The 22,961-nt window shown below is 42.8% G+C and overlaps 1 long non-coding RNA gene across 2 annotated transcripts in view; it reads left to right on the plus strand.

Moving 5' to 3' along the window:
* LOC142102703 (uncharacterized) overlaps positions 1-21,168 on the plus strand; it is a 47,656-nt gene extending 26,488 nt beyond the window's left edge. Inside the window, exon 4 of one of the 2 annotated variants that reach the window (XR_012679324.1) lies at positions 21,091-21,168. This is a non-coding gene — a long non-coding RNA (uncharacterized LOC142102703). Of the gene's footprint in view, positions 1-17,350; positions 18,302-21,090 lie in introns of those variants that run through there. The other variant, XR_012679323.1, reaches the window with a different exon arrangement.
* The last annotated feature ends 1,793 nt before the right edge of the window (positions 21,169-22,961 follow it).

Raw genomic sequence — 22,961 nt, forward strand, 5'->3', positions numbered from 1 at the left:
GGTGGCCTGCCTATACTAAACTGTAGGGAGTTGGGGGACCTGCCTATACTAAGCTATAAGAAGGGGAGACTGCCTATACTAAACTATAGGAAGGGGGGGGGCTACCTATACTAAACCATAAGATGGGTGGGGGACTGCCTATACTAAACTGTAGGGTGAGAGGGCTGCCTATGCTAAACAATAGGAAGGGGGGGTCTGCCTATACTAAACTATAGGAAGGGGGGGCTGCCTATACTAAACTATAAGAATGGTGGGGGACTGCCTATACTAAACTATAGGGAGGGGGGGGGACTGCCTTTACTTAACTTAAGGAGGGGGCCTGCCTATACTAAACTATAGGAAGGGGGGAGACTGCCTATACTAAACTATAGGAAGGGGGGGTCTGCCTATACTAAACCATAAGAATGGTGGGGGACTGCCTATACTAAACTACAGGGAGGTGGGGAGGCTGCCTTTACTAAACTATAGGGTGGGAGGGCTGCCTATACTAAACTATAGGGAGGGGGGGCAGCCTATACTAAACTATAGGGAGGTGGGGGGGCTGCCAATATTATTATTATTATCATTTATTTGTTAGGCGCCACAAGATTTCCGCAGCGCCGTACACAGTACAAACAGTAGACTATACAGGGTGAAACAGTACAGAACAATAAACAAAAATACCAATACTTCAGAAACTCCAGGCAGGCTGCTGCATTAAGCACGGAGCAGAAGAACAGGTGAGGAGACAGGAGAGAAGAGGGCCCTGCTCATGTGAGCTTACATTCTAAAGGAGGGTAGACAGAACAGGCACAAGGGGAGCCAGAAGAGAGAAGGGAGAGCGAGTAGTGGAGGTGAGGGGTTAAGTAGATGGTTGGTAGGCTTTGCGGAAAAGGGGAGTTTACAGTGCACGTTTGAAGCAGCACAGAGTAGGAGAGAGACGGATGGAACGAGGGAGGTCGTCCAGTGAAGGGGGGCTGCACGGGAAAAGTCTTGGATTCTGGAGTGGGAAGAAGTGATAGGAGAGGAAGAGAGGCGGCGGTCGTTGGCCGAGCGCAGGGAGCGGGTTGGAGTGTGTATGGAGAGGAGGTTAGAGATATAAGGGGCAGTAGAGTGGGAGAGAGCCTTGTAAGTGGTGGTGAGGAGCTTGAAGAGGATTCTATAGGAGAAGGGAAGCCATGGAATAAAGCAGCTATTAATGGGTCTCACAACTCTATATTTCCAATATAATACTGATTGGCAGCCCCATAGCTGTAACCTTAAATAGTGCTGGTTTTATCAATCATGGTGACATTGCTAAGTTTTTATCTGGGACCCAGAAGTTATACAATTCACAGAGCTGCCATGGCTATGCTGATGGCTGTACCAAGGAGTCAGTTAATGTTGAGACTGGGATCTGTTTTTCACTGCTTATATTTTTATATCCTACTTAGAAGATATAACTCAGATATGAATCATGCTTTATAACATCTATTTCTATTGGTAGCACTCCTTCCTATATCCAGTGGTTTTTACGGTGTATTATTCTTCTATTCACCTTGCACTGGGGATGTCAAGGGGGTCTTTCCACTGCAGCAAGTTGAAGAAATCTCCGCCGCTTGCATATTCCATGCCAAGTAGCACAAGCTCCTTGGTCTGGAAAGCAAAGCAACCATGAACGAGGAAGGCGCTTCCAGATGCAAGTTGTAACACTCTCCGCTCCACCATCACATGCTCACTGCCCTCAAGTAGCAGATCCCTCTTGCTGATGACTTTCACAGCCAAATGCTGACTTGTATAAGAATCTGCTGCCAGCAGGACCTCGCACAGTCACTTTCACCACCCCATATTCTAGCTCAACTGGGTCCATGGATGAATGGATAAGGTTCAGATCGCCAAAGTATAGTATACTAAACTATAGGGAGGTGGGGGGGCTGCCTATACTAATCTATAGGGAGGTGGGGGGGCTGCCTATACTAAACTATAGGGAGGTGGGGGGGCTGCCTATACTAAACTATAGGAAAGGGGAAACCTGCCTATAATAAACTATAAGAAGGGGGGGACTGCTTATACTAAATTATAGGAAGGGGGGCTGCCTATAATAAATAATAGAGAGGGGGGGGACTGCCTATACTGGATGGGTGGTCTTTCTCCTTTATAGGGGGATTTTAATGAAGAAGTCTCTTCCAAAGTAAGGTATAGAAAGAGTTAAGAGTTACCATGTGAACGTATGATCAGATTTGGGACCTATTGCTGGTCACAGCCAGCTGAATTTTGAGGGTTTAAGGACCACTTTTAATCATAGATGCCAATAGATTAATAATAGTCTACAGGAACACACCGTCAACGATGCCCTGCCCGTTGGAAGTCCTCGGGGCTTACGTTTTATTATCACAAAACCCGTCCTCATGACACATGTCCACAATAGTTTCCACAATTTGCTTTACAAGAGCATTTGGATGGAGTGAAAAAGCTTTGCCTGAGCATTCACAGTAATTTCCTATTTCCACTGAATTGTTAATAAATTGGGAAACAGAACTTTCTAACACATCTGTACAGACATTTAAAGTTGCTAGAGACAGGTTAATTGTTGACAAAGTTTCAATGTTGTTCTTAATTACTCCAACTACCATTCTTGCAACTTCTTGGGCATATCTCTGTATAGTGTTGGACATATTTTCATTGCATAAGAGTTTGCTGACTAGTATATCGGACTCTTTGTCTTTGTAGAGGTACATGCTTTTTAACAAATTTATAATCACAGGTGTCATTTGACTATCAACGTCTTTATTGCTGAGTTGCAGGAAAGTTGGTCTATACCTCTGGCCATCAATCTCTTTGTATAGTTGGTCTTCGGCCGCTTCAATGAGTTTGCTTGCTTCCTCTCTACAATAACTCTCAATTATATACGCTATATCATTGTGTGACATGTCCAGCACATGTGTCCTGGCTCCAGAAATAGCTGGAGATTTCCGTGTGTCTCTTAATAACAAATGTAGGATTTTACTACAGGCAAAGTTTCCTAATGTTGTATACATAGATTTCATGAAATTAGAATCATTTGATGGCGTTGCTGAATGCAAAATGTCATACAGGATGTTAATTATCTCATCAAAAACAAGATCTAGTTCACAGTCTGCGATTAAAGAGGTGTCTGTTTTCTCGCTAAAGGTAAGAAAGAAGAAGCACAGTAATTCTTGGTGACATCTGCTAACCCGACCAGGAAGACTAAGTCGAAGAGTTAAACTCAAATCAATAATTATCTGCCTAAATAATGGAAGTATTACATTTGCTGCTGCCGACCTAATCTCAGATCTGGTGCGATCCTTCAGATTTTGAAAAACTTGTTTCAAAATCTTCTCTCTTAACTTTGTTTCAATTCCTTCTGTGCAATACTTCTCCTGGTCGTAAACTCCAATTATATTATCTGTGTTGGAGACAGTCTGGCGCACAGGTTTCAATGTTACTTTTCCATTATAAGGCTTAGGTAACAACGGTGTAATAGAGCGAGAAGAGTTTTCTATTTGATTCTGGATGGCTCCTAAGATGGTGCAGCAAAGGCTCTTGGAATGCGCAGATAAATTAGATAGCGGCCGACTAAGCTCCAGCCTTTTATCTTGTCCTTGTGGAGTTTGATGGATCTTCTTCTGTTGCGCAAAGGACCTTGGAAAAAAAATGTCTACTGTATTTTTGTTTCTTGGATGCAAACTTTAAGGGTTAGGCAGATAAACCCCGTCATTGTTCCATGCACACATGTATGGATAGACCTACTTACTTCTGTAAGAAAGGGTGTTTTACTGCTGCTAGGTCTGATCTTGGCAAACTCCATGCTGGATGTTTTGTATTAAAGCAAAGTTTCATCTTTTTTAGCTATCTGCTTGGCAGCACACAGATGGTTAAGAGGTTCTTCTACAATCGACTTGCAAATAAAAAGGAATTCTGATTGTAAAAATCTCAGACTCTCTGGGCAGCATGCAGAGGTAGTCACAAAGCATGTTCTTCTCGGTTCATCAGAGGTCCCATTAGGAGACCTCAGCACTACGGATTTCAGTGTAAGTGAGAATACTGTAGATAATGCAGAGTAGAAATTGTCTAGTAGCTGAGATCTCAGTGTTGGAAAATAACTGTGTATGTTACTATTAGGTGAATGATGCAATGTGCATTCTGGGTATAAACACTCACACAGAAGTGAGGATTCCATCTGTTCCCAGAAGAAGCTGTGTCTTTATCGTCAGTCGCCTCGTATATTGTCAGGAAGAGAACTGACAAGTTCTCTGGTAATAATTCTATCTGCATTCAGTAGTGAATGAGACGAGATGACTGTACTATAAGGATATCCAAAGAGAGTAAAATGTCTCTTAATTGTACTTAGAAGTCCGGTCACAAGGACTTTGGTCTGTATCCATACACTGGAGACCATTCCTGGAAAGGATTCTATTAGATCAACATCAACACTTTCTCTGTCCCTCAGATATGCTTTTGATTTTAGAATCAGGAACCCTTTCATTTTGGCTGATATTGTCTGGGCCAATTCTTCATAACTGCCTTGTACGTTAGGTGCACATATTTTGTGCTGTGATGTCAGTAGACTGTCATATTTAATATCTGCTTTTAATGTAGTTTGTGGAGGTTCAGCTTTCACGCTGTCAATGATGTTTAAAAGAAAGTCTTTTACGTTTCTGTAGGAGGACGCAGCATACAGGGACTTTAAATGTACTCAACGAGATGGTGGGACAATGAATGAGCTCATGTCCGATGGTGAAACAACAATGCCAGTTTCCTTAAAATGCAGCTGGTCCTGGATGGGGAACCGTATTTCTGAAATGATGTTACTTATTGTTTCAGCACATATGTAGTTGATGTTTTCAAGCAGCTGAACAAACTCATTTTGATGATATAATGAGTCACGGTCTTTTAAAGTGTTTATAACAAGACACTTGGGGCCATATGAGTGTAAGCCTTCTATTGCTGCTGGGACCAAGTTTAGGTCTTTTATAAAACTTCCAGACTGTCTGTACCCTTCAGGGTTAATAACACTTGGTGACATTGTCTCTAATAAACATGGCTTCCCTTCCATTTTTTTCTCCGTGGTCTGTTCTATTCTGTGCAGGTGGTAATTCAAGAGATTTCCTGAAGATATTCTCCAAAACTATTTTCAGGAGGAACTTTTGCTCAGATGACATTTCTGTTCCCTTCTCCATTTCTTCTCTTATTGCCAAATCCAATTGTCTGTCGACAACACTCAGGAGCGTCAATGCAAACTCCTGGATGGCAGAATGTACTTTCAGCTCCTGTTTATACACATTGGAGACCAGTTTTCGTATTTCTTTCTGAAGGAACATTTCTATGTTTTTACTGTTGTTTGATGGCTCTATCATACGACTAGGTTGCCTATTGTCACGTCTTTTACCACAAATGAATGATTTTACTGCAGAAAATGCCTTTTGTAGTGATGTTTTTGCAGATGACAAAGCATTTTTTATAGAAGATATTAAAGATGAAAATGCATTTTTAATTAATGATTTTACTGCAGCAAATGCTGACGATGTTTGCGTCCCTTGAACAATGATCTTCTGTGGTGAGCTGGCGAATTCAACCAATTGAGGAATTTTCATGATCTCATCTCTACTCTCCAAAACAGTTTCTATGGCAACTGGTAGTTTTACATGGAACAATGTTTGTTCGTTGTTTGTATAAAGAAAAAAATTTGATCGGATTCCAAGTACCGAGCTTTCAAACATTAAGTCTCTATATATGTGACAAAATTTACGCTCCACCATTTCTTGCCATGTTGACAGGACATTTTTGACAATTGTGCGGTGTGACGTCAGGTTTCCATGGACTTTCTTTGGTCAGATCCAAAATATTCTTTTCAGTTTCATATATTTTACTAAGAATTATTTCTAATACATCTGCACAACGATAAATTAAAGTGCCACTGAGTTCTTGAAAAACATCTTGAAAACTGACCACATAGTTCTGACAAACACGTCTGTGTCTATATATGATGTAATAGAGCAATGCACGGTGTGAGGAAGATTACATGCTGGGAGCTTGTAGTAAAATGCTTCTTGAATCCATAAACTACTTTAGTGATTGTGAGCCATGTGATAGATTACCTGTTCAGCTCCATCCTCCATATTTATTCCTTTTTCAAGAAATAATGAAGGAAATATCTATAAAAACAAACAAGGAAACAGCAGAAAGTATCATATTAACAATTTGCTTTGGCATAAACGGCTGAGACTAAGATTCATTATAAAAGCAGATTGTGGGGCAGATTTGATTATTGAGTTGAACGAAAAGCTTAGTTTTGGAACACCCCCCACCCGCACACATACAAACACCCCCCCCTTCTTCACACACCCCTTATATAGAGAGGAATAGGCCGAGCCCTCCTGCGCTGTAAGGACACAGTACGATTGGCTTCCCAGGGATCAGACAGACCCCCCTGCACCTCTGTCATCCTAGACGTGAGCCTATACAGCCTGCGCACACTCCATAGTTCCCTCCCCCAGCAGCAGTCAGCCAATCAGATTAAAGACAAAATTGCACCAGAGCATGGTGAATGGGTACTTACTTTTACAATGGGAAAGTCAGTCTCAAAAATGATAAATTTAAGCTCGCTGTAAACTGCCTCGCTTCTTAATCAGGAGTGTGCACTCAGCAGCCACTACATCACCAGCTAGAGCCTAGTGGGGCAAAGACATCACAGTGTTTTATTGCAGATAATCTCATTTTAATAGCTCATTTAAAATAAATATTACATTCTAAAGCCCAGAGGAAAATAATAATAGACAGTGAGAATTGCATTCAATTTACAAAATAAGAGGAATTGTACTGTACAATTGGTCAGTTCTGAAAAATAGGGACATTTCCAGAGACAAACCTGGGAGCATCCCTGGATAGTGGGGACTTATTACACAAATCTGGGAACATTATGTGCATTAGAAGTGCAGCTATAGATTAAATAAAATCCATACAGTCAGACAGCGTCGGACTGGCCCACCGGGGTACCAGGCAAAGCCCCAATGCCTGATAACCTCGCCCTCTTCCACAACGACTATGTATAATTTCTACAAAGTTTACCTACAAACAATCCAGAGAGCCGAGACGCCCGGCTCTCTTCAGCTTTAAGCTTTGCAGTGACATCACAAGAGCTGTCACTGTGATAAGGAGCAGCCGCCCGGAGGAGCTGCAAAAGCACAAAGCCTGGAGATAGCAGGGGGGTATCACTAAAGTTATACACTGTAATTAAGGAGGGGGGTGTTACTAACATTGTACACTATTAGGGTGAAGTTACTAACATTATACACTATTATTAATGGGGAGGGGGATGTGTTACTAATGTTACACCTCTAGTGTTAGGACGAGTGTTATTAATGCTATATACTATGCTATATACTATTATTAGAGGGGAGGGGGTGTGTTACTAACGCTATACACTATTATTAGAGGAGGGAGGGGGTGTGTCTAATGCTATATACTATAGCAATGTAGTAATATAAGGAGTGAGGTTGGTGTTATCGACATTATACACTGTAATTGTGGGGGATGTTACCAACATAGTACACTATTATTAGGAGGGAAGTTACTAACACTGCACGATATTATTGGGGTGGGGGGAATATACTAATACTACACTACACACTATTATTGGGTTGAGTACACTTGAATACTGATGATAAATCCGACAAAGTGAAGACCTACAAATAAGATCCGATTTCAGCATAAAACTATTGCAATATACATAGACTTACCTGAAAGCCGACTCTGCAGACTTTTGATGGCACCAGGAGGCTGACTGGAACTCATTCCGAATGGACAGCTCTCCGGCAGTAGAGTTTGATGTCAGTGGGACCTGCATTAATATTAATTTATAGTGGCAATGTCGGGACCCCGCAGGTTAAGTGTTTACCACCGCTATTGTTGGGGTGGGGGAGTACTAACACTTGAGAAATTTGATTCTGATGAGCTGACTCCATCTTGTTACCTGTCAGCCATTTTGTCCTTGTACAGCTTAAAGACAGCTTAGATATAGCTAGTTTGTAGAAGTTTTTCATTAATATCTTGTTGGTTACGAGGAGCTGCGTCCATGTCCTTGGATATGGCAGACAGAAGATAACCACCAGCCCCCTTGGGAGAATTCCTGCGAGAATGTAGCAAGGTCTGTGTAACGAAATCATGCACAATGAGTGGTTAAGGCGAAGATAAGACAGGGGTGTAGTTTGCTGAAGTACGTGAATTTGTGTAACCAGAGTGCTATAAGTATGTGAATTTGTAAACAATAAAGTGGAGCTAATTGCACACATAGAACTTGCAGTGTCTTTTATTCTCTCCGGCTGATGAGCTCATAAACTGGTAAACCGACACTTACAGGTGAACTGACTGATTAGATCCAACAGAATTTGAGGTCCCACCGGGACTGCTGACCTGAGGCAAGGACAGACAACACTGGAGGTTGCCCTGGATACAGGACTCTGACTATAACCCAGGTGAGTAGAGTTTTCTACTCATCAGGCTCCTCTGTTTAGAGCTTCCTCATGTCCGTCCAAGGTATCAAGCACGCAGATCTGCAAGTCTCAGATTTATACAGTAATTACTAACCCAATTTGTTTACTGTAATTGTATTGGTAATAAGATTTCTGAAAATGAGTGAATTTTGAGTGCATGTGTGACACTTTAGACACCATCCCCAGAAATTTTATCAAAGAAGTTTAGATGAATTTCGCAGACCTTCGTTCCAGATTCTGTCAAAAAGGCTATTCAGCATGGACATCAAGTGTAAGGAGTCCACAGAACCGGACATCCAGTGTAAGGAGTCCACAGAACTGGAAATCCACTGTAAGGAGCCCAACAGTATAGGACATCTACCCCAAGGAGTCCACAGAACGGAACGTCTACTGTTAGGACAACCCACAGAAACTTGATCAGAGTCCCTGTCTGGATTCAACAGTACTGTCAATATGGGGAATATAGACAGTAAACAGATAGATGACAGCAACTCCCCCATAGAAATGATGCGCAGATTTCCAGGATATAGGGGGAGTATAAGGTCTGCAAATAATTTTTCAAGAAAGCGGGAATAGCCAAAAAATTAACTGATATGTGTTGAGTGGATATGATAAATGCATCAGAAGCTGAGTGATAGAATGAATCAAGTAGGTTGTGTACTATAAATGTATGTTGGATGCTGCGTAGCTGAAAGAGTGAAATGTGTCCCCCGCTTGTTCAGAGTGTTGAGATAAGAAGGAAGGCTATGAGCAGCAGAGAAGCTGCAAATCTCTCTCCCCCTATCCGTCTTGTGTGAAAGAAATCTTCTAGAAGGACTGTTATCTGACAATGTCTGTAAAATTGATAAGTTCACACTGTTTGTCAAGAGTAAGTAAAATGTGTCCGGAGTGGTGAGTGGTAATAATATATTGAAGCTGACTTGTATTTAGTTTAATGCTGGGACTTGTAGTTCCACATCAGTAGGCTGGAAGATATCAGTTAATTTTTCTTCCACTGTATATGAGTTTTGTCTCCATCTTACTGCGTGTGAGGGAGATCCGTGTTTGTCTGTCTTGACCGTTTTACAAGAGACATTTTCAAGGTCGGAAAACTTGTATGTTTGTAAATTTTATGCCTGCATTGCTTAATTGTAAGCTTTTAAATAGATGCAAAAGAAGTTTTAAAATCTTTGGTCCGTCACTGCATGAATCACTGGACGGACAAAACTGTAAATGTACTGGGGTCCAATGAGCTGTTTCTGTAGTTGAACAAAATAACTTTGTCTGTGAATTTGAGAAAGATAGCTTTCACTTTAAGTTAAAAGAGAAGGATGGTAGTGAGCTTTTACATGCAGATATTACAAACGGTTTTAATCTGTGTGAAAATGGGGCTGAGGAATGTTTTCAGAAATCAGGGGGTTTTGTTGTGCCGATAAAGAAATGTTACGAGATAATATGCCGTCTGTGAGTGAGACTTGTTCAAGTGAATATATTTGTACTTTTGATACGGAAATCACAGAATTTGGAAATATGTGTGAATATTTGGTGATGGGAGATTCTGTTGAGGAAATGTTGAGTGATTTGCAGACACAATGCGAGGTGTCTAATGAGAATACTCTGATTTATGAAAGGAGCAGTGTTGCTTTCAAAATGGCTGAATGCCTGGAACCTTTTGATAACTGGTTGAATGTTTGAAAATCATCAGAGTCATTCAAGGGAGCTGTACTAAGTGATGATGAGAGAGGAGTAGCTTTGAATACCCAGGTCACGTCATTTTGAAATTCCCCGTTTGTGAGATTGGGGACTGCCCCTTTGAGGAAATCATATTTTCATACATTCATGGCATGGAACGCATAGCGTCACAGTTAAGCTACGCAGAGAAACACATAAACAAGTGTCTTATTAGCAGCTGTTCACTGCACAAAAATGTTCACTGGTTACCTGATAATGGTGTACTAATACTGACACGCATGTTACATGCAACAACACTCACTGATTGGGAATGTGAATTAATGACAGCTACTGTAATCCCTAATGAATAAATGTTAATCTCTATGTAAAAGTTTTTTCTCTTCACAGAAGGTCTCCAGCTACAGAGAAAGACCCTTTAGGGAATTCAATGAATAGAAGTTTGCAATATGTTTTGGTCCACAGCCACAACAAACATAAGCAGACACTAATGAAGGATTTAAATAACGTAAACTCTACTGATTAATGACTACTTTGTTTTTTAAAGAGATATTAGACTTTATGGGCTATTCGTATAGCAAATGCATGAACTAGGTGGCTTTTCTGTATGTTCTAGAAGGTCAGAAGGTATGTTTTTAAAGAGAGAAGGAGAAATGGACTAACATAGTTGAATATGAAATAGTGTTTGGGTTTGTTTTTGGGTTTTTTTAACCAAATTTTATATTAGATGGTTTGAAAGAAAGTAAGGCAATGTAATGTCAATTATGGTAGATAACAAAAGGTTTTTATTCTTTTCCTCGTAATAGTTTTGAGTCAATCAGTGTTGTAAAGACATTCACTGCTCTTATTTACTGTACTATAATCGTCATATACTGCAAGTACTTGTTTGTATCGTGGGTATGGTAATGCATTGATGGGAATTCAATGTTTCTACATAAATGAAAAAGACTTAAGACTTTATGAGCTATTATCCATGCTCCTGCATTGGCACTTCTGGATGATAGTAAGTCATTTACACTCTCCTCTGAGCAGAACCAAATGTTTAACCAATTTTAAGCTGAAGTAACTTCAGCGCCAACAGTGGCTTTGGCAGATTATGACAAACCTTTCACATTATTTTGTCATGAAGTCAGTGCATACGCACAAGAAGTACTGACACAGATACATGGTCACAAACAAAGGCCACTTGCATATTACTCTGCACAATTAGACTGTCACACACCGCTCTCCGGGTATCTACACTCGAAGATTGGCACACCTGCCCTAATCTTACTTCTCCCCATTATGCATGCTGTCAGCAGCAGTCTGCATCCGTGCTATGCCTTACCTGTGCTATCTGGCCATTGGTCAGTACTTCATTATAAGGCTCCTCCCCTCACCTTTCAGTGCTGGTTCTTCGAGTCTTCACCTGGCCTGAAGCAGCTCCCTTCTATCCGTTGTAATCTACCCTCCGCTGATCCGTTCCACTTCCAAGTGGTAATAGCCGTGGTTCACCGTCTGCTGCATATCCTGTATACCGCTGATCTCTGCTCACCTGTTCCACTCCTTAGTGGTAATCACTGTGATCAACGCCCGCTACTTACTCTGCATGCACCGCTGACCTCCGCTGATCCGTTCCACTCCCAAATGGTAATAGCTTTGGTTCATCGTCCACTGCATATCCTGTATACTGCTGACCTCTGCCTAGCTACCTCACCGTGGATTGCCCTGTCCGGGGTCATCATCTCCTCCTCTCCAGTGTTCTACTAGAGACTTATGTACCTGCCCTTCATTGGATCTTACTCCTCTGTGTCAAGTTGCCTCTCAATGTCACCTCTCTGTTCTGTGTCACTGGGAACTTCCTTAGGGGGCCGCGACCTGCAGGGTGGAAGCAGCTACGCCAAAATCTCCTTGCGGGGATCCCTGGTGAATACCTTCCGCTCTGTTAGACTCCGCGCCTCTGGGTGAGTCTAGCAATTACCAGCTGAGATAGTAGGATCTCACTCATCCTTCATGTACAATCCTGACAGTAAGAATCAGCCATGACAGATCCTGAAAGAGAACCCTCCATGAAAGATTTACTCCAACACCTAGTTGGTAGACTGGAACGCCAAGATGCCATGCAAATTCAATTACTTCAGTGCCTACAGTCGCTGGCTACCCGTATGGACACTTTGCAAGCTTCTCCGCCAACTACTGTTCAGGCCGCGGTTCATCCAGTAGTCCTGGAAACATCTCCAGTCCCCTCTGCTTTACGCCTGCCAATGCCTTCTAAGTTCGATGGTAATCCAAAGTCTTGCAGGGGGCCTCCTGAATCAATGTCTTATTCAATTTGAACTTCTCCTACAGAACTTTCCTACATCAAGGTCCAAGGTCGCATATATCATTTCCCTCTTATCTGGGCAAGCGTTGGCCTGGGCTTCTCCTCTGTGGGAGCAGAATGATAATCTCCTAAACGATTGTTCTGCCTTCATTGCCACCTTCCGAAGGATTTTTGATGAGCCAGGGCGAGTCATCTCCTCAGCCTCCAGTATCCTCTGGTTGCGCCAGGGTTCACGTTCTGTGGCCCAATATGTAATCGAATTTCGGACTCTATCCTCCGAATTACAGTGGAACGAGGAAGCCCTGGTGGCTACCTTCTGGCAAGGCCTCTCCGACAAGGTCAAGAACGCTCTGTCCTCCCAAGAATTACCAGCTACATTGGACACCCTAATCTCATTATGCAACAGAGTGGACATCACATTCCGTGAAAGGTTTTCTGAGAAGGAGAATCCTAGACGTTCATCTTTTCGGCTAGCTCCCCAATTTAACTCCCTGGCTTGTCTGATGAGCCTATGCAATTGGGCCATTCTCGCAAAGAGAGAGATAAGAGAAAAAAGAATAAACTTTGTCTTTATTGCGGGGATGCTGGACATATCCTTAAACTATGTCCTAAACGGTCTTGAGATGCCAGGCCTTAGTTTGCTCAGGAGAGGTTCAAGCTAGGGGCATTTTACCACTCTCCGGATTTCTCTTTTGGCCAAATTTGTTAGTTTCCCGTTAACTTACATAGGGCCTATGAAACTGCTCATATCACTGCCCTGTTGGATTCAGGGGCTGCTGGAAATTTCATTTCTTTACTCCTTGTCAAGCAACTGGCTCTCCCTACCGTGCATCTGAAGAAACCTATCATGATTACTGGCATCGATGGAGCTCGCCTCACCAACAGTCTTATTCACCAACGTACTAGTCTACCCTCCTTACAAGTAGGAGCACTCCATTGGGAGAAAATTTCTTTCCTTGTTCTTCCTCTTACCACCAGTCCTTTCATCTTGGGCCTACCCTGGCTTCATCTCCACTCGCCCCAATTGGACTGCCCATCTTCTCAGATTATACCTTGGAGCAAAGCCTGTTTAGGAACATGTCTCACACAGGTCAAACCTTTGAAGACTCTCCTTGCTTCTTCGGACTCAAGTACCTCTGCTCTTCCTCCTCAGTATTCTTCCTTCGCTGATGTCTAATAAATCTTATGCTGAACATTTACCTCCTCATCGTCCTTGTGATTGCCCCATCGACTTAATTCCGGGTGAAGTTTCACCTAGAGGACGTGTTTACCCCCTCTCGTTGCCTGAGACTGAGGCTACCACGAATAATATTAAGGAGAATTTGCAATGAGGATTCATCAGACCTTCCACTTCTCCAGCCGGAGCTGGCTTCTTTTTTGTACAGAAAAAAGATTGAACCCTCCGCCCCTGTATTGACTATAGGGGTCTAAATACCATCACGGTAAAGAACCACTACCCCATTCTGCTGATCACGGAGTTATTCGAGCGCATCAAAGGAGCAAAAAAAAATTCTAAACTGAATCTCCGAGGGGCAAACAATCTCATCCGAATACGAGCTGGAGATAAGTAGAAGACTTCGTTCAACATGCGAGATGGCCATTATGAATATCTTGTTATGCCTTTCCGCCTATGCAATGCTTCCGCAGTCTTCCAGAGTTATGTTAATGAAATTTTCAGTGATCTTTTGTAGTCTTCCGTGGTAGTGTACCTTGATGATATACTAGTCTTCTCTAAAGACCTCCAGTCTCATCATCTTCATCTTGCTGAAGTTCTTTATCGACTGCGAAAGAACCATCTTTATTGTAAGTTGGAGAAATGCTCCTTTGAAGCCGCCGAGCTTCCCTTCCTAGGATATATTGTGTCTGATGGACCCTGAGAAGCTTCAAGCTATTTTGGAATGGCCCCGTCCCAATACTCTCAAGACTGTCCAATGATTCTTGGGCTTTGCCAACTATTACAGACGTTTTATTTCTGGATACTCCATCATGGCCCCTCTAGTGGCTATCACCAAGAAAGGAGCTGACACCCAGCATTGGGTCCCAGAGGCTGTTGAGGCATTTTCCTTTCTTCTTTCTCAAGGAGGCATTCTCTACTGCTCCTGTCCTGAAGCAATCCGACCTCTCCCTCCCATTTTTTCTCGAAGTGAATGCATCTACTATGGGAGTGGGAGCTGTCTTTTCACAGAAGTCATGTCAAGAGAAACTTCACCCCTGTGCCTTCTTTTCCAGTAAATTCCTACCAGCTGAAGTTATTGGCCATTAAACAAGCGTTGAGCGAATGGCGTTATCTTTTAGAAGGGGCCCGACATATTGTCACGGTGTTTGTAGACCATAAAAACCTCCTCTATCTCCAATCCGCCCAGTGCCTAAATCCTCGTCAAGCCAGCTGGTCGTTCTTCTTCTAATGTTTTAACTTACATGTTAGCTTCAAACCTGGCCAGAAAAATAAGAAGGCTGACGCATTATCTGGGGCATTTGACAGTTCTGAACCAGAGGATTTTCTGGAGCGTCCCATTCTGGATCCAAAATATGTCAATGCTATCAACTTATCTAAGTCCCCCCCCGGGCAAGACATTCGTTCATCCCTATCTGCGGAAGAGACTGTTGATCTGGTTCCATGCTCTCCACTTTGCCGGACATCTGGGAGCCCGGAAGACCTTCAAATTAATTTCCAGTTAATACTGGTGGCCCAAGTACCAGTCTGAAGTTAAGGAATTTGTAGCCACTTGTGCGGTCTGTGCCCAACACAAGTCCCCTCGCCAACCTCCGATGGGTCTCCTTTAGCTTTTTCCGGTACCTTCTAAACCGTGGACCCATATTTTGATGGACTTCATCACAGATGTTCCCGTCAGCAAGAATTACAGTACCATCTGGGTTATTGTAGACTGTTTTTCCAAAATGGCGCACTTCGTCCCCTTGGTTGGTCTGCCTTCCTCTGCTGTCTTGGCCCAACATTTTGTGAAGGAGATTCTCCGCCTCCATGGCTGCCCTTCAGAGATTGTCTCGGATGGAGGAGTCCAATTCGTATATCTAAGTTTTGGAGATCTCTGTGTCATCTTCTGGGCATTCGGCTAAGGTTCTCCTCATCTTATCATCCCCAGACCAATGGGGATGATAAGATGTTATCTGGCCATTGGTCAGTACTCCTTTATAAGGCTCCTCCCCTCACCTTTCAGTGCTGGTTCTTCAAGTCTTCACCTGGCCCCGAAGCAACTCCTTTCTCTCCGTTGTGCTCTACCCCTGATACCTATCCTACATGCACCGCTGTCCTCCGCTGATCCGTTCCACCTCCAAGTGGTAACAGCCGTGATTCACTGTCTGCTGCATACCCTGTATATCACTGCTCTCTGCTTACCTGCTCCACTTGTTAATGGTAATCGCTGTGATCAACGCCCACTACCTACTCTGCATGCACCGCTGACCTCCACTGATCCATTCCACTCCCAAGTGGTAATAGCTGTGGTTCATCGTCCGCTGCATATCCTGTACACTGCTGACCTCTGCCTAGCTACCTCACCGTGGATTGCTCTGTCCAGGGTCATCATCTCCTCCTCTCCAGTGTTCTACTAGAGACTTATGTATCTGCCCTTCATTGGGTCTTACTCCTCTGTGTCAAGTTGCCTCTCACAGTCACCCCTCTTTTCTGTCTCACTGGGAACTTCCCTAAGGGGCTGTGACCTGTAGGGTGGAAGCCGCTAAGCCCAAAGAGGGACACACCCCACGGGGCAAGGATTGCAGGAACTGTATATCATATTCATAATCATATTTGCCCTTCACACCCACTACAGACCCCAAAGTTCGGGATGTGTGGAGCACCTTAATAGAACTCTGAAATTAAAAATGCAGAAAATAATGGCTGAAACAGGCCTGCCATGGATCTCATGTTTACCTATGGCCCTGCCCTCAGGAAGAAACAGTCATAGGAAAGACAAAGGTTTAACATCATATGATATCTTGTTGGGCACAGCAAACAGAACAGCCTATTATTTTCCACAGCAATTACAGCATGTACATGGTGATTTGTTGAACTATGTTGCCTTATTGCACGTCAGGAAGAGTCGAACCCAGATACGAGAGTCCTTTCCAGGTCTTATTGATGACTCCCATGGAAGTGGACGTACAGGGAAATGACAACTGGATACACACATCCCACCGCAAGATTTTCCAACATCGGGAGTCTGAGTAAAATTTATTTTACAAGTTACTTAAAGGTCCAAGGGACACCAGAGAGTGGCGTTCAATGATATTAGCAGGAGGAATATTGATTGCATTTTCTTTTCTTTTGCTGTAGGCTGTAGAATTGTACTAGTCTAGAAAGGAAAGCTAGGTCTGGAAGAAACAGACTCACGCCAATAGTAATGTAGAGATTATTATACATAATAAGAAAAATTCCAATATGATTGTTCATCACAACCAAATAAGAAAAGAGCAACCCATGGCTGTAGGGTTTACACACAATACAGAAATGTATTTGTGAGTATTGTGGCCCAATACATTATTACATTTACAAAAGACAATAGGTTAATATTGGACTACCTGACAGCTTAGTCTGGAGGGTACTGCCTGACCTTAAATACTCTTTTTGGAGCCCAGGGTTTCACCTTTTTCATTAATGACACAGATGATCCAGAGAAAATAATTGATGAACACTTACAAAAATTAAGACATGGAATATAAATTTGTAAAGGAGCACACTGGAGATGCTTATCTAGAAGGATAGTTTTCATGGCTGTATCTGGCCGATTGGTTCAAGGGTATAGGAGGATGGGTACCAGGTCTTATACATGTTGTACTTCAAGGTCAGTTACTAATCCATATATATATATATATATATATATATATATATTTTCATGAAACTGATGATGTGGCTTATTAACAAGTGTATTAAAGCTAAGTGTTTCTCTTCCAGAAAAATTAAAGTTACCACATCTGTCTTAACCGCTGTACTGTACACCCCATCTAATGAGTGTGAACCTTGTGGAACTCTCAGTACTTCTGCCAGTTGTGATCAGTGCTGAAACCAAGAAACTTTTCCTTGGAATCCACATGCTCGTTACTGAAGTTTATCCTTATGAAGATATACAGCACAATGGACAATCCCTTCTATTGTGAAATAAGTGACATATAACACTTGCCGAGCGCACTGTGTATTTTCTCCCTCCCTTTCCTTTTTTCCTTCTTTATGAAATCCATAGTTAGGAGACCAAAAGGAAACACAAGAGGCCCCAGAGCCTCTCATGTTCACTGATATATGTGAAGATCTGACATCGGGACATGCAGCGAGTGCAAGACGGTTGTTGACTCATTGACCATCTATTAATATCAGCTAGAAGAGGGATCATGGACTTGTTATTGATGGGGGATGGGTTGTTCTATGTATCCAGTTTTAGGCATCCCTATGCATATGTTCTGTTAGAAGGGTGTATGTGTATAAGTACCCATTGTAAGCGACAGCAAGAATGTGATCTCTGATAGGTAGTATAGAGTAAATAATAAATAAAAAGATGGGAAATGAGAAATGTGATTTTGCTGAGCTGACGCCATCTTATTATCTGTCAGCCAATTTGTCCTTGTACAGCTTAAAGACAGCTTAGATACAGCTAGTTTGTAGGAGTTATTCACTATTATCTTGTTGGTTATGAGGAGCTACGTCCATGACCTTGGATATGGCAGACAGGAGATAACCACCAGTGCCCTTGGGAGAAATCCTGTGAGAATGTAGCAAGGTCTGTGTAACGAAATCATGCACAATGAGTGGTTAAGACGAAGATAAGACAGTTAGGGGCGTAGTTTGCTGAAGTACGTGATTTTGTGTAACCAGAGTGCTATAAGTATGTGAATTTGTAAACAATAAAGTGAAGTTCATTGAACACATAGAACTTTCAGTGTCTTTTATTCTCTCCGGCTGACAGGGGAGGGCTCACAGACTTTAGCTCGGGGGGCAAGCACACAGCACTGGCCTATAAGTAGCGGTCCATCCTTAAAGGGTGGTTTTGGTACAATATTTATTTATCTATATAAAAAGAGGCTATTTTAGTGTTGCTTAATCCATATATATATTTTTATGCAAAGGCCCATAGCTGAATTAAGGCTCTGGGGGGCCTGGGCACTTTAGACAGGGTAACCCCCTATGATGTAGCATGGTTATCATTTTAGACAAATACACAGGCAATACTGTGTGCACTACTGTTAGGTACACACATTTCTACCTTCACGAGCAGTACACGGTGAAGCAGGACATACCTCCTAACTGTCCTAAGCGAGACAGTCATGCAAATTCGGGACTGCCCCACCAGATTCAGGACAGTTGGCAGACTGTCCTGCTCTCTCCTACCTGTCTTGTCACTGTCACCACATGTGGCTGCTGGTTTCTTTAGCTCATTTTCCGCTTGTCTGGATCCTGGAATGTTGGAGGCCCTATTTGGAGAAAAAAATGGGTACATGAAATTTAGAAAACTCCAACCAATAATAGTATTCACATTTGATAAATAGACCTATTTCCCTCCAACTAACCCTGGCAGAAAATTAATAGAATTCCCATTTAATAAATAAACCTATTTCCCTCCCTCCAAACAGCTTCAGCAATAAATTAAATAGCATTTACGTTTAATAAATATAATCATTTCCCACAACCATTCCAAGCATTAAATAATTCATAATCACTTTTAATAAATAGACCTCATTTTCCCTAAACAGAGCCACATTCAATTAATAGATCCCAAACCACCCCAGCATTAAATTAAAGGTCCAATCACCCCATCTTAACTTCATAGGTCCCACTATTAAATTAAATTGCCCCACATCACAACACAAATAAAATAGCAATACACACACTATACACTGGCCCCTAACGCACGCACACACACACACACACACAATACACTGGCCCCTCACTCACACACACACAATACACTGGCCCCTCAGTCACACACACACACACACACAATACACTGGCCCCTCACTCACACACACACAATACACTGGCCCCTCACTCACACACACACACAATACACTGGCCCCTTATTCACACTTACACACAGTATACTGCCCCCTCACTCACATAAAAAATACACTGGCCCCTCACTCACACACAGTATACTGCCCCCTCACTCACACACAGTATACTGCCCCCTCACTCACACACAGTATACTGCCCCTTCACTCACATAACAAATACACTGGCCCCTCACTCACACACAGACACACAGTATACTGCCCCCTCACTCACACACAGTATACTGCCCCCTCACTCACACACAGTATACTGCTCCTTCACTCACACACAGTATACTGCCCCCTCACTCACATAAAAAATAAACTGGCCCCTCACTCACACAAAATGCACTGGCCCCTCATTCGCACACAGTATACTGCCCCCTCACTCACACACAGTATATTGCCCCCTCACTCACACACATTATACTACACACACATACATACAATATACCACACACACACACTATATTAATATACCCCCCTGTCGCACTTACCTTCCTCCATCCGCGCCACACGCTCTGCAGTCTTCAGACATGGGACGGCACCCACGTGGTGCGCGTCCCATGTGACACAAGAGCTCTCAGTGATAGGCCGAATGTTTGGCCTATCACTGAGTGGGAGGGGGGACGGATCGAAGGATCAGCGGCCAATATAGAACAGGAGAATTTGGCACTGGCCCAAAGAGCACTTTTTCTGACCGGCCCGGGGGGCTCATGCCCCTCTGCCCTTCGGGCCATCCTGTCCCTGCCGGCTGCTGAGCTCATAAACTGGTAAACTGACTGTGACAGGATGGACCGGCTATGCCACCCTATCTGTGGTTGCTGAGAACTGTCTGGGCTTACTTTGCCACCGTCCCCTTTCGTTATTCCGAATATGCCTCTCCTGCCGCAGTAGGAGGAGTCTGCTGCCACCACTGGGCTCCTTTATGGTGCCCAGAACCACATTCCTTCTGGGTAACTGTCACTGCTAGTGTACTCCCATGCTGGTACACTTTGGCTGGTACCCCTGATATGGGTGCTGTGGATGGATCCCCCTGGCCTATCACACTAGCCAGCTGCTGGGTAGCAGGCAGAGCGGTGGTACTGGAGAGCTGGGTATAACCTGAGAAACAGCCAGAGAACGGATTAGTTTTAGGGTCTAATTTGCAGGTCACAGGATTACAGTAATATTGAAGAAGTTGTCAAGCAGGGTCTTGAAGGAAGAGTGATGTTTTATTTCGCTCAGGTGCCCTGACAAGGACAGTTCCACTGATTAAAGGTATTAGTGGTCAGGTCAGATGGAACATCAGAATGATACATTTCAGTGTACAAGACAGTGCTTTTTATACTGATTTGGACACAGGCTATTTTTAGAATCAGGATGCAATGTGTTTACACAAACATGTATTTACATGATTACAAAGCTAACAATATTTACACTTATCTCTGAAATTCTGGAAACGCTGTGATGTCCTGCATCTTGTTTTTAGACGCAGGAAATCTAGCAGCACGTCTTTAATTAAACCTTCCTGTTTTCAAGTGGACCCTAACACATCAAAAGATCCAATCAACATGAATCCTTTCTTCAGACAGTCGCAGAATACACATTCCCAAAGAAAGGTACAATCCAAAACAAAGTTTTTCCTTACACCAAGATCTCATTTTTTCCAAATAGGGCCCTCAACATTCCAGGATCCAGACAAGCTGCAACTAAAGAAACCAGCAGCCAAGGGTGGCAAAAGTTACAAGAACAGGTAGGACAGTCTGTCAAATGTTCTGAGTCTAGTGCAGGCTTGGCTAACCTGTGGCACTCCAGGTGTTGTGAAACTACAAGTCCCAGCATACCCTTCCAGCAATAAGCTGCTATATATTGGCGAAGCATGCTGGGGCTTGTAGTTTCACAATAGCTGGAGTGCCACAGGTTAGCCAAGCCTGGTCTAGTGGGACAATCCTGATATTTGGTGACTGTTCTGCCCAATCTAAGGGGCAGGTCAAGACTGTGTACTGTGTTTATATACATACTGTATTCTTTATATACTACATTATGATGCTAGCTGTCCTTTGTGGGCTGACCCCTCCCCCTCTAGTGTCTGGTCTCGCCTCTATGATGGCTGGCCACACCCCCTCTGGTGGGCCCCTAGCGTTGCAGTCCCCCGGTGGGCCCTTCCTGCTCCAGACCGACAATGTATGTAACTGACTGATGTATGTAACTGACTGATGTGTATAACTGACTGATGTGTGTAACTGACTGATGTGTGTAACTGACTGATGTGTGTAACTGACTGATGTATGTAACTGACTGATGTGTGTAACTGACTGATGTATGTAACTGACTGACTGATGTATGTGACTGACTGATGTATGTGACTGACTGATGTATGTAACTGACTGACTGATGTATGTAACTGACTGACTGATGTATGTGACTGACTGATGTATGTGACTGACTGATGTATGTAACTGACTGATGTATGTAACTGATTGATGTATGTAACTGACTGATGTGTGTAACTGACTGATGTGTGTAACTGACTGATGTGTGTAACTGACTGATGTGTGTAACTGACTGATGTGTGTAACTGACTGATGTGTGTAACTGACTGATGTGTGTAACTGACTGATGTATGTAACTGACTGATGTGTGTAACTGACTGATGTGTGTAACTGACTGATGTGTGTAACTGACTGATGTGTGTAACTGCCTGATGTGTGTAACTGACTGATGTGTGTAACTGACTGATGTGTGTAACTGACTGATGTATGTAACTGACTGATGTGTATAACTGCCTGATGTGTGTAACTGACTGATGTGTGTAACTGACTGATGTGTGTAACTGACTGACTGATGTATGTAACTGACTGATGTATGTAACTGACTGATGTGTGTAACTGACTGATGTGTGTAACTGACTGATGTATGTAACTGACTGATGTGTGTAACTGACTGATGTATGTAACTGACTGATGTGTATAACTGACTGATGTATGTAACTGACTGATGTGTATAACTGACTGATGTATGTAACTGACTGATGTGTATAACTGACTGATGTATGTAACTGACTGATGTGTATAACTGACTGATGTATGTAACTGACTGATGTGTATAACTGACTGATGTATGTAACTGACTGATGTGTATAACTGACTGATGTGTATAACTGACTGATGTGTATAACTGACTGATGTGTATAACTGACTGATGTATGTAACTGACTGATGTGTATAACTGACTGATGTATGTAACTGACTGATGTGTGTAACTGACTGATGTGTGTAACTGACTGATGTATGTAACTGACTGATGTGTGTAACTGACTGATGTGTGTAACTGACTGATGTGTGTAACTGACTGATGTGTATAACTGACTGATGTATGTAACTGACTGATGTGTATAACTGACTGATGTGTATAACTGACTGATGTGTGTAACTGACTGATGTGTATAACTGACTGATGTGTGTAACTGAGTGATGTGTGTAACTGACTGATGTATGTAACTGACTGATGTGTGTAACTGACTGATGTATGTAACTGACTGATGT

This window comes from Mixophyes fleayi, chromosome 1 (genome assembly GCF_038048845.1).
Source record: "Mixophyes fleayi isolate aMixFle1 chromosome 1, aMixFle1.hap1, whole genome shotgun sequence".
In the NCBI taxonomy this organism is placed as follows: Eukaryota; Metazoa; Chordata; class Amphibia; order Anura; family Limnodynastidae; genus Mixophyes; species Mixophyes fleayi.